The sequence below is a fragment of the Pinus tabuliformis genome, chromosome J (genome assembly GCF_031772625.1).
Source record: "Pinus tabuliformis cultivar Carrire ecotype Pingquan chromosome J, CPIR1, whole genome shotgun sequence".
NCBI classification, from domain to species: domain Eukaryota; kingdom Viridiplantae; phylum Streptophyta; class Pinopsida; order Pinales; family Pinaceae; genus Pinus; species Pinus tabuliformis.
In genome coordinates this window covers 120,055,307-120,072,257 of record NC_142295.1, presented here as the reverse complement: position 1 = coordinate 120,072,257, position 16,951 = coordinate 120,055,307, and positions in this window count along the sequence as shown.

The window sequence follows — 16,951 nt, the reverse complement described above, 5'->3', positions numbered from 1 at the left end:
AAATCATAATTTTTTTGTGGTGCTTGTGTCCTAGATCTGTCCGAAATTGAATAAGGGGATCTTATGTACACCGTGTGTAATGAATGTGTGTGCATGAATTGTGTTCAGATTATCAAAATGCTCTCTTTGTATTATGCTTAAACAACTACATGGACATAAGCAAGCTTAAGTATAAGAATGCTTAATCAAGCCCCTGTAATCAAGCTTAAAGTACACAAATACAAAGCATCACATCACCAACTTGATTAGATGATCTTCCAAGCAAGCGCATTTCACATCATGTAATCAAAGCAATCAAGTTAAGAATGCTACAAAATCACGCATTTCAAGCCAAGACGACATCAACATCATCAACACTTTTTTGTATCACTTGCAGATAAACATTTTTTAACTGAAATGTACGGGTGCATTCTCTGTTGTAACTGACACCCTAATTTGAATTGTTAAGGTGAATACATTAAGTCAAGTAAGTCTTCAACTGAGTCATCAAGATTGAACTTGCCATTTGTCTCTTGGGTTTATTTTTGACAGTGTTCGACACCGTTCCTTTTTTAAAATCAACACATTGAATGAGTACATTTAAGAAAGCACAAAGTGTCAGTAATCAAACAAGAAAGTTCCAACAAGCCATCTATCAAGCAATCATCATCAAACAAGTGTATTATTATTACTGGTTTATAGTTTTCTTCAAACAAGTGTATTGTATTGTTCAAGTGAGCATCAGATCAAGCCAGTGTTTAACGCAAGTGCAATAAACAATCAAAGCAAGCGAGCATGTCAAAAGCAAATGCAAATCTCACAACATCAAGTGAGTCTAACACTTATTAAAACAAGTTCAAGTGAGCGTGAAACCATCAACCAAACATCAAGCAAGCAAGTTCTACAAATCCAACAAGTATTAAAAGCAAGTGAGCGTGAGTTCCAACAAGTTGAAATAGTGAAAAGCATTTAGTTGTTAAAGATTCTTAACAATTTGATCCTCTCAACTGCTGAAGACATGGAACAAATCAACAAAGAAACTCTTGTTGATATTTCAATGAATCTACAACAAGCACATGAAACAATTAAGTTCTTTCAGCTGGAGTCACAACTCAGTGCAGGGTTTCTTGCGCAAACCACATCAGCTAGTTCTGAGAAAGTTGAATACAAAAAGAAATACATGCAAACTAAAGTTGCAATCAAACCAAATTGCCTTCATTGTCAAAGAACCGGTCTTTTGGAAGATCGGTGTTTTGATCTCCATCCTTGTCACCATTGTGGAGAGTCAAATCATTCATCAGCACAATGCAGCAAACAACAACAATCAACCAGATTGAAGATAAATTATTCATGGATTGATCCTTGGGAATGGTCATCCATGATCAGAAGATTGAATAAGTTTCACAATCGAATTCACTCACACATATTGCAGCCAGTAGTAAGAATGAAAATGGTACTCTCGTGCAGTTGAATGGGGGAGTACATCAGTGAAACACTCCTACACCTGAAGGGGGGAGTTCAAAAATAATTTGAAGAAGATTGTCTCTCCTTTCAGTTGACAAAGGGGGAAAATGTCAATGAAATTGACAGTGGTTGTCAGATTAAAAGTCTTGACAACATCAACAAAGTAGCCAGTGGGAATTTTCATTGGTTGTCAGACTGAAAGTCTCGAAAACATCAGCAAAGCAGTCAGTGGGCATTTTCATCAGCAGGTGAATATCAACAAATTCGCCAGTGGGCGATCAACACTAATATATCTAGTGGGCATTCTCAATGTTTTGTCAGTGGACACAGGATGCTCACTTCAAGCAAAGGACAATTTGATCCTTTTGTAGCTTGGCACATGATGGATTTGTCAAGCGACATTCAGAGATGAATCAGACATGCAGCTCACTCATGGTCTCTTCATATTGCAGTTTCTTCAGCATCCAGCTTTGGTGGTTTTCATGCAAATGTTTTTTGAGGATCAACAATTTCAACATGAGAACTTGGAAGATGGTTCCTGGTTCTTAATTTGGACTTACCATTGAGGGGGGGAATGTTAGCCTCACTCTCACATTAAAAGCAATTCTAAGTCCAAATAATTAAATTAATTAAAATAATGAAAATTAGGATTGAATTCTACCTTTCTAGATTGAGTTTGTTCCTCATGGTTAGGAGTCAGTTTAGGCTTAGTTGGTTGAGAGATTCTCTCCAACTAGTTAGGCTCCTAGATTAGTGTGTTGTTGAGATATTTTGTCAACCACAGTGTCCAAGATAGACGTACTATCTTGAGACCAACTTCCTCATGTATTTATTTGTACTATTATCAATCTTTGTACATTGATTTGGATGGATTAATAATGAAAATGTGAGGAATGTTGTAAGGTTGAGGCCTTTTCTGTCATGTCTGGTTTTTCTATATGCCTGATATTTATTTTATGAGTGTGGGTGTCTATTATTAGTCTGTTCAGTTTTCTTCAAAACCAACTTTGAAAGCTGGGATCTAGCCCTGCATGCTTCAGAGAGGGCTCTCTCTGTAAGATTTAACTTTGTTTGATTGAATATTAGGCTAGCTATGAAGTTTAGGGTTTGATTTGTATTTGAATGGTTGGTTGATAACTAGATTACCGTTGGGCTATGGATTTTGTTACATAAAATACAAATTGACTGTAGTGTCTACAGATAGATATCACAGGGCAGGGTAGCCAAAGCGAATGGATTCTTTAAGGTCTGTGAAATGGAGAAGGAAGAACATATTTAAGGTTCACTTTAAATATTAAACATTTTTACCTGAATTCTATATCTAAAGATTAGAAGAAAACATTGAAATTATTCGTAGCGAGGTGCAGAGTGTAGATTTAAACAAATTCTTTCGTTTATTTATCTATTTAATAATTCAGATTTGGAAAACAAATATGTGCTATAAACAGATAAATATAAAAACATAAGACAGATAGATGCACTTCACCAACAACTTGACATAAGAATCCTGTGAAAGAGCTTCTGTATTACTGGTAATCTGCTAATGCGTCAGAAAATATACAATAGTGTTCTTCATACAAAAACCAACCCTTGATACTTCTCAAAATGAAGTATTTATAACTAATTCACAAAAAATATCTTGTCAGAATCACTAAAATGTATCTGAAAATAATAAAATTGAATCAATCCAACTTATTACAATGATATCAGGGAAATTCGAACTAGCTGAAGTGGTGGCACTAAAATGGTAGAATAGTTGGTTGTCTGGCACTCAAATTCTGCATGTGTTGTAACACTGAGCTATGCCCCTGAAATGATTTTTGATTAACAAATTGTCTCTGTGAATAGGCCTCACAAATTTCTGATATGGTGAGCTGAAATTGATTGCTAGTTAATTCTATCCTAGTATCATTTCCAGATATAAAATTTTCTTCGCTTTGGTTTGCTTATACATGAGCATGTGATTGTCAATTCATCTAATTTGGTGAGATTTAGTGTTTTGCATGAACTTAAAACCATGAATTTAAATGGCTGAACAACAACATATAAAAACATACCAACCAAAAATAACAGAGCTCAATACACAAATTTTTGTTGAAGGATTTCACCCCTCCTAGGCTACATCTCCTTGGTCCAACTTCATAGTGTGAGCCTTTCTATTAGCTTCAATAGTGCTCAAATTGTTGTTACATGCATCCAATGTTATTGGTACCTATTCCAATGAGTTTAAAACATTCAAATCTATCAAACATGACTATTTTTTACTCAAATTGGTTACCAGCTACTTTGGGAATGGCCTCCAACACCTGGTGACCCTAGGCTTCAAAAATCTTCAAGTGACCAAAAACACATGTAGATGACCTCTTCTACCTCTGAAACCTACTCCAATGAACTCGGAATGCCAATTATCCAAAAATGACTATTCATTTTCAAAATCTGGTTGAGAATTGAGTAATTTATGGCTCAAACAGGTTTTCCTAGAAAACCTCCTCTAAATCTAAAGAATTGCCAGTTAAGTCTGCCAAGTTTGGTGGCAGTTCCAGATTTAGTGGCTCCGCTATAAATTCTGCTAACTTAATTACGGATTAATTGAATTCGAAATTGATTAGTGGCGCACTAATCCCAATTAACAGTTGGCACCTAGCTCCTGGTTCGAGCGGTTGGTCACATCGAGTGGGCTAGCCCCTGAGGGGCTTTCTTTTTACCAAACTTGCAGAAGCTCTAAATTTTGCATACGATGTCGGTTTTTTGAACCATTTTTAGCATTGTAATCCTGGAGACGAAATCTATCCATTCATTTAGTTTCTTCTGAGCACTTTCATTTTTTAGCGAAAATACTAATCCCTGATCATTCCTCCCCACTAGAAGCCTTTTGGACCCCAAAAGCTCTCTTGATCACTGATTATGTTGATGAGGGGATTGTTCCATCATCCTTCCAAGCTTTATCCATTGAAATTTTCCTAATTTCGTCATTTGGAGCTTTTCATAAAAATTCAAAATTTTCCTTGATTTCGACGACCATCTATTGTTGTCTTTGACACCGTCATGCTACAATGTTTCTGAATTTGCAGAACAACAATCTAATTTTGTAGAAAACATCTTTTCCTACCTTGATCAACAATCAAAGGAAACTTGGAATCTTTCTCACCTTGCACTTTGTCTTTATGGCGATTTTTAGTTGCTTTTGCCTTGTACTTGAGTCGACTCTTGCCCAAGTTTCTTCACCATTGTAATGTGCCTTTTGGAAACCAGAAATGATCATTTGTGAAACCCATGCCTTCTTCGCCAAGTTGCTTTGTCCTCTTCTCTTTGACCTTTACAAATTCTTGCAATAGCACCTTGTTTTCAACGCCGCTCAACACCAATGTTTGTTGCTGCAAATATTTTTCGCCTTCTTTCAAAGGCAACCTGTTATCATTCTCAAAAAACTCATTACAAATATAAGCATCTTTATGAAAATTATGATTCAAAACATCTCTTTGTTTGATCATCAACAATGTCAAGTTCTGACTTGCATTCACTAGCCTCTTCATTTGCCCTGCATTAACTAAAGAAATGTTTAGTTTCTTGCGATGAGCTCTCACAATATACTTCACCCCATCTTTAAGCAAATTATATTTGTGCTCATAGTGATGAAACACCGCTTTCCTGTCATACAAATATTGACTTCCCAAGATAATTCCAGAAATGTCAAGTGGAACCATGTCTAACTCGACTTCATCAACAAATTTTGCAGTAATAGCAAATCTAAAAATGCATTTCCTTGAAACATGTAAATTGGCATCCTTAACTATCCAACCCAAAGGGTATGGCTTATGATGTGGTACAGTTTCAAGTTTAAGCTCTTTAACTAAGTCTTCTGGAATCAGGTTTGCTTGTGATCCACTATCAAGGAGTGCATCAATCCTGGTATGATTTGAGATTACTCTGACAGTGAACAACTCTTCCCTTTTGTATTCATTTGGAGTGTTGTTGCAACTATTTGAGGAACTAGTGCTTTCAACATGTTGACCTTCAAACCCATAACTATAATTTTTGTCTCATCTCCTGAATCTGACCCTAAGTCTTTTTCAACTATAGCAACAGTTTTTCCCTTCTCTTTGTCTTTCAATCTATCTGATTTTAATTCTAGATGAAGTTGCCAACAATGGTCTTCATCATGGCCAATCTTTGAACAGTTTTTGCATCTGAGTTTTTCCTTCTCTTTTTTTATACTTGCATTCTTATTTCCCTTCCATTTTCCTCCCTTCTCTTTTCCCTTACCTTCACTTTCACCTTTCTCCTCTATGTTTTGTTTTCCCCTTGCCTCAAGATGTGTGTCTTGCACACACACTTCATCTAGGTTACTTGGGTTAAACATAAGGATAGTATGCTGCAAATAGGAATGTAAACCTCCAATATATTTCAAGAGTGTGTCTTGTGAATTCAAGTTTACTCCTAATAACAAAGCATTTTCCTAAACTCTTGTGTATAATCTTGGATTGTTTCGCCTTTAAGCCGCCTAAAGTGTTGCCAACTGATGATGGATTTTTGCATATAGGCTAAAGGATAAAACTATATTTTAATTGTAGAAACAAATTCAACCCAAGAAATGGATATCTTACCATGGATTCTCATTTCCTCTTGAGTCTTTGCTTCCCACCAAACTAGTGCAGCTCCTTCTAGCCTCAGTGAAGCCAACTGGATCTTTATGTCATCTTCTCGAAGGTTCTGAATTCAGCAGTATACCTCCAATTGTCGAATCCAATTGTCCAACTTTTTTGCATTCACCTCTCCATTGTACATGGGAAGTTTGAATTTTATGTCCAATTTCAGTAATGGAGTTTTTTCTTTTGGGGTTTTGGAATGAGTATCGACAGTGGTGGTAGTGGAAGATGATGTTGTGTGAGATGGTGAAGATGATGAGGATGGTGGGGATGGAGGTGGCTTTCCACCATTCCCTTTGAAATCCTTTTTTTCATTTTTTTTCCTCTGAGCTTCCTTCTCCATGTGGAGGTTTAGAACTCTCTCCAACCATTCTAGTGTTCCTCTCTCCATAGAGGACTTTAACCATCTCAGTTAAAGTATAGAAAGCTTTCTTTAATTATTCCTCTTGTGAAGAGGGACCTTTATTCTCTCTTTCTCCAGACATAATGGTTATGGATTCAGGCTCAGAAATTTGTACTGATTGTACCTCTTCAATCACTTTAGCCTCTTGTGCAATCTGTGCCTCTTCTATCTCAACTGATGGAGATGGAACTTGACGTGATTCAGGTGCTGCCTTGAGTGGTTCTTTGGGTGAGGATGGTTCTCAGCCTTCTTCCTTCTTGTCCTAATTGCAAGACTAGCTATCCGTAGCTTCCATTCTCCTCTCTCTAACTTCAACCTTGTAATCATAACAACAATTACAATTATTAAACCCTTCAAGCAAATCAAGCAAGCAACCTTATACTTTGATAGCAACTTGATCTGAAATTGATTGATAGTTAATGCTATGCTAGTATCATTTCCATATATAAAATTTTCTTTGCTTTGGTTTGCTTATCCATAGAGAGTTTATCCATGAGCATGCGATTGTCAATTCATCTAACTTGGTGAAATTTAGTGTTTTGCATGAACTTAAAAGCATGAATTTAAATGGTTGAACAATAATCTAATAAAACACAACAAGCAAAAATAACAGAGCTCAATACACAAATTTTTGTTGAAGGAGTTCACCCCTCCTAGGCTACATCTCCTTGGTCTAACTTCATAGTGTGGGCCTTTGTATTAGCTTCAATAGTGCTCAAATTGTTGTTACATGCATTCAATATGCTTGGTACCTATTCCAATGAGCTTAAAACATTCAAATCTATCAGAAATGACTATTTTTTTACTCAATTTGGTTACTAACTGCTCTGGGAATGACCTCCAACACCTGGTGGCCCCAAGCTTCAAAAATCTTCAAGTGACCAAAAACACCTGTAGATGACCTCATCGGCCTCTGAAACCTACTCCAATGAATTCCTAGCATTCCAATTAGCCAAAAATGACTATTCATTTTCGAAATTTGGTTGAGAATTGAGTAAGTTATGGCTCAAAGAGTTTTTCCTAGAAAACCTCCTCTAAATCTGGAGAACTGCGAGTTAAGTCCGCCAAGTTTGGTGGTGGTTCCGGATTTAGTGGCTCTGCTATAAATTCCACCAACTTAATTACAAATTAATTAAATTCTAAACTGATTAGTGGTGCACTAATCCCGCTTAACAGTTGGCTCGTAGCTCCTGGTTCGAGTGCTTGGTCACATGGGATGAGGGCTGGCCCCGAGGTGCTTTCTTTTTACCAAACTTGCAGAAGCTCTAACTTTTGCATACAATGTCGATTTTTCAAACCGTTTACGGAGTTGGAACCCTGGAGACGAACTCTATCCATTCATTCAAGTCTGAAGCAATTCTAAGCACCTTCATTTTTTAGCTAAAATACTAATCCTTGATCATATGGCTCAGCCTACGAGAGGTCGTGAATGAGGAAGGTGGGGCCACATCCCCAAGAAGGATAAGGAGCCGAGTACATTAGAACCCCATAGAGGGATAAAATTGGTATAAATTCTCATCAGCGAAGCTGCTAAGGCTTACCGTGAGGGTACTGATGAAGGAATTCAGAAGCTGTTAGAAGAATGAGAAGAGGAAATTAAGTAGGGCAGTGAGACTGAGGAGGATATGGAAAACTAGAGGAACCTAGTTCCGAATCCTGGAAACACTAGAAGAATAATTACGCAGTTCAAATAGACCTTATAGCTATATTAGCTTATGAAAAACCTATTGGGCAAAGCAATGGAACAAATCTCAGTGGGCATGGTGCACGCATGGCGATTTCACTCCAAGGTATGCCGAGCTACAAAGAAGACCTGCAGAAAATACAATTCCAACTCCATAAGCAAGACATTAGGCGGGACAGAATTGAAAGAGACATTCCTTGCATCCTAAAACTATCTGAGATACCCAGATCAACAGTCAAGGACCCGACACCTATGGAATCGACCTCGGAGGAGCAAAAGGGCTAGTCATTTTCCTATGCTCACTTTTGTTTTATATGTAGTTAGATTTTAATTTTCGTCATGCAAGTATATGTATAGATAGAAATATAGAGTATGGACATGAAACAAAAACATATATAGCTTGGTTAGAGAGTTTAAAACTATATTGTTTTTGGATGGCTTACAATTCGAATAGGTGGCCAACAGACTTGATTTCCTACTTGGGCAAGTTGAGGCCACCTATCTAATCTATGTGGTGTAAATTTTCCTATGATTAAATAGAAAATGAAAAGGTCCTGCCAAGCTTAACAAAAAAAAAAATATTTACAAATTTATAATATTTCATTTTTGGTAGGAGAATGTTACAGAATTTATAAATAAAGCAAAAGTATTCACCATTATATAATACTAGTGAGAACATATAAGTTAAATGCCTGGTAAACCCATATAGGAATCAATCTATAAGAAGTATCAAAACACTCATTATACACTTCACATTATTAAAATTTTAAAAAATCATAAAAACTAACTGAAATATAACTAAAATATAACTTTATCTTAAATTTATTATTATTAATAATAAATAACGAAAATAATTAATATACAAGTTAAACATATATACTTTTAAAAAATATGGCACTGAAAACATATTTATGTTTCATCAAATATTTATTAGGAGGGAAAATTATAAAACCATTACAAATTAACAAATTTAAAAAGATAGGTGTGTTTTGCATCGCCACTTTTCAAAATCAGGTCACCTTTTTACTATCTCTATGAAACGGGTAATAATATCAGTTCTTGTTTCGAATTTTACATTGTTCATTGACATTGGCAACTATATCAACTAAAAGCCTTTGGCACTAGAGGTATGGTCATATCAATTATCATGATATTTTTTTGTTGAAGAAACAAAGAATGGTTGAACGAATCCCTATGTTAAAGAATGAGTATGTTGCTTGTGAAGGCTATGCATTAGGAAAAGTTCACAGAGATTAATTCCCCTCTAATTATGATAAGAAAAGAAGATATGTATTAGAACTTATGCATTCTGATGTTTGTGGACCCATGCAAACCAGCTCCCTGGGAGGTGCTTATTATTTTTCATTGTCTATTGATGATTGCAGAAGGTACAATTGGGTGTACTTCCTTAGGAAAAAGAGTGATGTCTTTGAGTATTTCAAATAGTTCAAAAACATGGCACAGAAGCAAACAGGGAAGCTCATAAAGATTCTTTATTCAGATCAAGGGGGAGAATATAGGTTGGGTAACTTCATCAAGTAATGCAAGTATCATGAAATTGTGCAGCAATTTACAGTACCCTACACTCCAAAGTAGAATGGTGTTGTAGAAAAGGAAAAACAAAACATTGGTGGAGTGTGCTTGGAGTATGATTAAAGGTAAGAATGTCTCAAATTATTTTTGGGTAGAGGCCATTACTGTTTATTTACAGAACATAAGTCCAACAAGGTATCTTGATCTCAAGACCCCATTCGAAGCCTTATTTGGTTTTAAACCAACAATTCATCATTTGTGGGTACTTAGGTGTAAGGTGTTTGCACATATTCTGAAGGAGAACAAAAAGGAACTTGATGTTAAAGGTATCAAATGCATTTTTGTAGGACACTATTCATAATTTAAAGCATATAAAATGTTTGATCCATCTACTCACAAATTATTTCGAAGTAGAGATCTAATTTTCCATGAACAAGTAGATGAAGGGAACACAGACAACAACTATGAAAGGTGTCACATACTTCTTGAAGTTGAAGACAATAAAGAAGAAGCATAAAAAAATGAGCAGCAAAAGATTGAGGAAACGTCCAGTGATATGGACATCAGCAGCAGTCAGAGTTCACCTAGAGGTGGAGAAGTATCTATATAGAACATGGGTGAAGACAGTGAAGTGCCAAGGAGATATACTCAACAAATTCGTCTACCTGAAAGATATAAGGACTATGCCCTAATGAGTAGTGTTTTGAATGTCATAGAATCCATGAGTTTTAATGAAGGTAATGAACATGAAGAGTGGAGAAAAGCAATGAAGGAAAAATATGAATCTATAATTAGAAACAAAACCTATGAATTGATTGAATTACCTAAAGGTAAATATCCCATAGAATGTAAATGGTTATACAAACCCAAGTTTAAAACAGATGACGGTGTAGATAAATATAAAGCTAGACTGGTGGCAAAAGGTTACTCACAAAAAAGGGCACTGATTATGCATAAACATTTGCACCTGTAGCTAAACTAAATACTATTTGATTGTTAATTGCATTAGCTACAAAGTACCATTGGAATGTACATCAATTAGATGTAAAATCTTCTTTTCTTAATGGTGATTTAAAGGAGGAAGTGTATTTGACACAACCTGAATGGTTTGTGAAAAAGGGGTAGGAACATTTAGTTTGCAAATTAAAGAAAGCTTTGTATGGGCTGAAGCATGCACCTAGGTGATGGTATGAAAAGATAGATTCCTTATTTTTTCAACAAGGTTTTATGAAAAGCCAAAGTGATCCACATTTGTATACCAAATTTGATGCAAAGGGGCATGTTGTACTGATTTCCTTGTATGTTGATGATTTAATTATTACATGAAATTCAATTAAACTAACTAATACAATTAAGGTGCATTTGTCACAATAATTTGAGATGAAAGATATTAGAGAATTACATTGTTGTTTAGGTCTTGAAGCTAGCAGAAATGTTGGTCAGACTTTTATCTCTCAGGGTAAGTATGTCAGAGAATTGCTTAAAAGTTTAAGATGGATAAGTGTAAAGTTGTTTTTGTTCCAATGCAATAGAATGTGAAACTTCACTTTGATGATGGCTCAAAGGAGGTTGATGGTACAATATATAGATAGATGGTGGGAAGCTTGAACTATCTTACTACAACTAGACCTGATTTAGCATACTTTGTTAGTGTATTAAATTAGTTTTTGGTGAGCCTTGTAGAAAGCCATTGGAGAGCAACGAAAGATGTACTACTCATCTATCTTAAAGGAACAATTAATTTTTTTTAATTAAAATGAGAAAAATGACAAAACTACTTTAGAGATAAAACTCAACCTTCTATTTACCTACAACAATATGAATTTTCTAGAATATTCTATGGAGGTAAAATCTCTACCATCCACCTAATAATTATTGACAATTAAAATAAAATTATAAAGGCACTATTATCTCCTCTCCTCTTTAAACAAATTTTTTTTCTCAAGAAGCTAAAAATATAATAAAAGTGTTCACAATAAAATAAAAAAATACAAAAAAAATTTACCTATGATTTAAAAATAAATTTCTATATAAAGTTATATCATAAAAATAAAAATAAAAATAAATTTATGAATTATAAACTTAACAATTTTTTTTTATTAAAACAAATGATCTTTATAAATTGACAACATATCATTTATAAAGAAGCCTTCGACAAATATGCGTCATTCGGATGCTATTTAAAGAAAAAATAAAGTTTTTAAGAATAATATTATTAAATATTACACCTTAATTTGTTCTACTTCATAGTCTCGAAGCTCGAAGCATTTTTATTTAGAAAACAGTGGATCCTCTGTAGACTCCACTCCAGTAACACACATAAATAAAAAACCATATTCGTGTACACGGCAATTAAACCTAACGTAAGGAAACCTAAGGCAGGCGCTCATGGTTTACTGCAGGACCTTATTACATATGAAAATGACTCATCATGCGGACGTCTTGAAGTTGAAAGAGGAACATGACGATTCTCGGCCCAACAGAGAGGAGGAGAATCCGAGTGCGGAGTTGGCCAAATCGAATTGGAGCAGATTATCCTGCATCTGATACGTCCCTATCACAATCGATGTCACCGGATCCTCCCCTGCATCAACAAATCCCAGACAAAACACGTTATCGGTAACAGACACCATGGAGTTAGCTCCAAATATCGCCCAAAAGGTAGTGTTGCTCTGCAGCACAAGGTTAATCTCCGGCATGGCAGGCCCAAGGCGAGTGGGCACAACAGCGCTCGAGTTGAAACATGCGGCGAAAGGGGCCACGGAAGCAACCCGCGGGAGATTCTTTTGCTTGGCGAAGGCGGCCACGATGGAATTGTAGATGGGGGTTGCTAGTTGCGTGTAGGGCCACCACGGAGCTCAGCTTGGTGCCGCCACGGCCCTGCGTGCCGATTTGCAGCATAGCTGCGTCGATCGCAAGGGGGACACCATTGACATCTATTCTCTGCACACCAATGTAAAAGTCGTCCGGGTAGACGGGATTCTTGATGAAGGGAGTGTGGATGAGCTGGAGAGAGAGGTCTGTGGATGAGCCAAATGCAGGAAATACGAGAGGCCCGTCCCCAAAGAAGAGAGGACCCGATGCATTGCCACTTGGCAAGCACATGGCAAACTTGCGGCCAAAGCCCTGGATCTGCAGAGGGGTTCCCTGCTGGCTTTGGAAGGTGTAGCGCAGCGTTGTGGTGTCTGGAATAATCATCAGCGTAACCGGCTTCCTCTGGGACACACTTGGAGGCAATTGGCAGACACAGATGATGACGGCGGCTATTAGGACTACACGGAGGGAAGCCATTGCGTGGATGGAATTTGGAGTATAAATAGGAAGGGTTGGGGGACGATTCGAAGGCAGCGGGTAGTGGGATGGATGGAATTTCGAGTATAAATAGGACGATTCGATCCCTAGCTGGTCCTCGTACGCGCATTCGGCTGCCTACGTTGACTTCAAAGGCTGCTAAGTACATTTTTCTCGACGAAAATTGGTAAATGTTTTTTGATTTCAATTTTATATTTAAAAGAAAAAAATAATAATAAAAGGAGGAATCCACGGATGCTTTTGGATTTGGATTTTATAAAAGTGTTAATAGTAAATATTCTTTTAAATAAATTTTTAATTAAAAATGTAATGAAAATATTTAATGGATAAAATTGTAAAATTTAATTGTGCATATAAAAATTTGGATAAGTGTTTTATAATTTAATAGGAAAAGGAGTGTTTTACATTATATTTAAAAATAATAAAATAATACTTATCATAACAAATAAAAAAAACAAAAAAATATCAATGTCTCCCATAAATAAAAGATTTCAATTTCTATTTTAAATGTATATCCACTTTATACAAAGACAAACTATTTGAAAATAATGAAAAATAAAAAAAAGATATGTAATTTTTTCACTGAGTACACATATGCAATATACAAATAATATAATTGATATAATAAGATATGTAATTTCTTTTATGTTTAATTGGCATGTAAATAGCTTAAATAAAAATAAACTAATAAGAAAAAATAATTTACTATTAGCCATAAATAAAATACTTCAACATTTATATTAAATAATATAATTTTATATCAAAAAAAACTTATGTTCTCATTTTTTATTGAAAGAAATATGTGTAACTTATTGCATTGTTGATATGAAATTGATATATAACATTTAAAAAATATCAATAACAAAAAAAAAAAAAAAGTATAAGAGAAGAAGGGGTTATTTTTTCTCTCAATGAATAAACATAGATTCAATATGCTTAGGGATTGTGGACATATTATATATATATGGAGAGCGAGGACGAAAATTAATTATTTATATTTAGAGAGAGTTCCATAGATATTTGCCTTCTATTTCTAAATATGATTAGGGTATGTATTGACAATCTGAATGTGTAAAATGTCAACCCCAAATAAAATATTCCAATATCAACTATATATAAATTATGGAAATTTGTAATTTATTATTTTTTAATATGGAATTGACATACATATATATAACATTTAAAAAAAAATTATAACAATTTTGTTTTATATATAGAAAGAGTAGTGTAGTGCATATTCTCTATTTCCAAATATGATTAGAACATGTATTGACTTCTAATGTGTAAAATGTCAATAATAAATAAAATACTTCAATGGTATATATATGTGTGTGTGTTTTCTACTTTCAAATATAATATGTAAAATGTGAAGTATAAATATAATATTTTAATCTTATGTGTGTGTGTGTATGTGTTGCTCAAAATCAACATAGATCTATCTTAACTTAGAATCTACCAAGAGTCAACAGAAATAAAATATTAATATTTTAATCTTATATGTGTGTGTATGTGTGCTTTGCTCAAAATCAACATAGATCTATCTTAACTTAAAATCTACCAAGAGTCAATACAAATAAAATATTTCGACATGAAAACATTTATTTAAGTTTTGCATTAAAAAAAAATGTTTGCATCTTGACATATTTGTTGGGCCTTGGTAGATCCGGAGTTAAGATGAAAATGTAATATTTCTTCTTTTTTCTTAATGTGTTAGGACTCAGTAATTTTCTGAGGTTGTAGAAGAAAATCACCAAAGTAGCCACAAACTTGTTAGCCTCACTTTCACATTAAAAGAAATTCTAAGTCCAAATAATTAAATTAATTAAAATAATGAAAGTTAGGATTTAATCCTACCTTTCTAGATTGAGTTTGTTCCTCATGGTTAGGAGTCAATTTAGGCTTAGTTGGTTTAGAGATTCTCCCCAACTAGTTAGGCTTCTAGATTAGTGTGTTGTTGAGATATTTTCTCAACCATAGTGTCCAAGATAGACGTACTATCTTGAGACCAACTTCCTCATGTATTTATTTGTACTATTATCATTCTTTTGTACATTGATTTGGATTGATTAATAATGAGAATGCGAGGAATGTTGTAAGGCTAAGACATTTTCAGTCATGTCTAGTTTTTCTATATGTCTAATATTTATTTATGTCTAGTTTTTCTATATGTCTGATATTTATTTTATGAGTGTGAGTGTGTATTATTAGTTTGTTTAGTTTTATTCATGTGGTATCGAAGCCAGCAGTCGTGAGGTTTTGTCTGCCATCGTTGAGGTGAAATTTAAAGTGGAGCATCCTTCGGATCATGAAAAAGAACTTCATTGAGAAGTAGACTAGCATTGAAGCTTCTGAGCAGAGCATGTTTCATTGAAGCAATGTTTGAGTACAACTCTTCGTTGAAGCTTAAAACATAAATCGATGAATGAATTGTGTTGGAAAAGAGCCTAGTTGCAATCTTGAAGTGTTGCATGGTCTTGAAGTTCTAGAGTGTGTATGCGTTCGAAGTATCCTGCTTTGAATGAGATGCAATGGACTAGAGATATCTAAACACGTTGTTAAATGGATCAGTCACATAATAAAGAGAAGCCCGTGGAAAAGAATTCTCCATAACAAAATCATGTATCGATGATGCATGTGTTCTGTCCATCTCAATCACTGCATGTGTTGATCCTCTTGTGTGGAGTGATGGCATGTTTAGAGCAAGTTGTGACAATTTTGAAGTTTCATCTCTCAATGTTATCAATATTCAAGAGTTTCAAGAAATTAACAGCGTGGAAATATACTGAGCAATGAATCACCGTGAGGAAAGTAGCCTTACCGTGGAGAACTACCAGCTTGGAAATGTACCGAGCAATGAATCACCGTGAGGAAAGTAGCCTTACCGTGGAGAACTACCAACGTGGAAATGTACCGAGCAATGAATCACCATGAGGAAAGTAGCTGTAAGGATTATCTGCCCAATATCATTTGAAGTTGTTCAATTCTGAGTGAGAGTCAAAAGTTGTTTGGCGTGCTGCATACATGGATGAGTAGGGGACATGCTGTTACCTCTAAAGATTAGTAATATTTTATGCCACATTTCTCCATTTTCAACTCTATCAACTGAGTCAAAATTTTGAGGAATCAGGCAAGAATTTCAATTCTGCACAAATACCCATCTTTAATAATATTCCCAAATTTTCTGTTCGAGATGGTTAAATTGAGGCAAACAATAAGATTCCCAAAACAATTTGGAAACATATTCCAACTGAAAGCATTTGTCGAACATGTTTCCTAGAAGCTTGTTGTTTTTTTCAATGAATCAAAAAGCGAGACCACTGGCAAAGTTTTGAACTTGGCTTTACGATGACCAGAACGCAGAATTGGGTTATTTTCGAGGCATATCTCTCCCAACTGACTATCCAACTGTGTTGAGCCGCCTACGTGAAACTACACCAGAACTTCATACCAATGGTGAGTTATTTTAAATGGTCAAAGGATGTGGATTCTTTTTCAAAGCATGATGTGTGATTTAAAAAGCAGATTTCACAGCCATCTGAGGTCATTTGCAGGTGTTTTAGCTTCGTGAAAGTTCCAGGAGCCACCAGGGCCAAATCAGTTTGGGAGCTGCATTGGGAATTGTGCAACTAGTGAATGTGGAACGAAGGTCATTCCTGAAGTTTTCCAGCCTTCTGAATCCATTTCTGCAGCTCATTTTTCCTTTTGAGGTATTATTTTCACTGTTTAGCTTCAGGGAAGCTTTCAGGGCCATTTCAGTGCATGAGCTGTTTGGGGGCTATGTTCATCCGTTTTTGGTGATTCAAAAGCCTATGTCTGCTATTTTAGACCTTCTAAGTCTAATGGCAGAGGTTTCAGAACCAATGTCATCTTCACATCGAAATTCTCCATGCAAGTTTAAAGGGCCACCAGGGCCAATTGGGGAAAGTACTG